The sequence below is a fragment of the Scylla paramamosain genome, chromosome 21 (genome assembly GCF_035594125.1).
Source record: "Scylla paramamosain isolate STU-SP2022 chromosome 21, ASM3559412v1, whole genome shotgun sequence".
In the NCBI taxonomy this organism is placed as follows: Eukaryota; Metazoa; Arthropoda; class Malacostraca; order Decapoda; family Portunidae; genus Scylla; species Scylla paramamosain.
The window spans coordinates 16,365,767-16,366,598 of record NC_087171.1 but is presented as its reverse complement, the minus strand read 5'-3'; positions in this window follow the sequence as shown (position 1 = coordinate 16,366,598).

Here is an 832-nt window from a genome sequence, read left to right as displayed (position 1 = left end):
CACTGCGTAGCTCAGACTGGCCTGTGTATTTCTTAAGAGTGAACCTCGCCACAGAAGTCTTACAAAGGTGCATTTCTTAGAAATAATCTTCTTCGTTAAGAGCTAAATTATCTTTATTAGTGTGAATGATTAATTGATAATAATTTGCACATATTTTAATAAAGAATCTTAAGTAGGTTTTAGGTATCCTTATATATATATATATATATATATATATATATATATATATATATATATATATATATATATATATATATATATATATATATATATATATATATATATATATACGAGGTGTGTCATTAAAGTTCCAGGACTGGTGTCCTAAAAGATGAATTTCAAACCCAAGCCACAAACCACCATATTTCCCCTTCAAAGTAATCCTTCTGGAGTATACAACTGCGCTCCCAACCCTCTACAGTCACTAATCTTTTTCTTACGTGCTTTTAAAATCATGTCCTCTGTTGCAGGTCGTTTAACAATGAGCGCTGAACAGCGAACAAACTTGAAGTTTTTGGTGCAGTTGGGGAAAACGCCGTCAGAAGCACTGGGTATGCTGCAAAAAGTGTACGGGGATGAGACAATGTCACGCTCACGTGTTTTTGAGTGGTGCAAGAGGTTCAAAGAGGGCCGGGAGGACGTGGAAGATGACCCCAGGAGTGGAAGACCCTCAACGAGCAGGAATGAGGCCAATGTTGAGCGTGTCAAGCAGATGGTGCGTGACGATCGTCGGTTGACTGTTCGAAAGATCGCAGATGAGCTTGGCATGAACCACAACAGCGTGTGGAAGATTATCACTGAAGATCTGGGCATGCGGAAAGTCTGTGCGAAG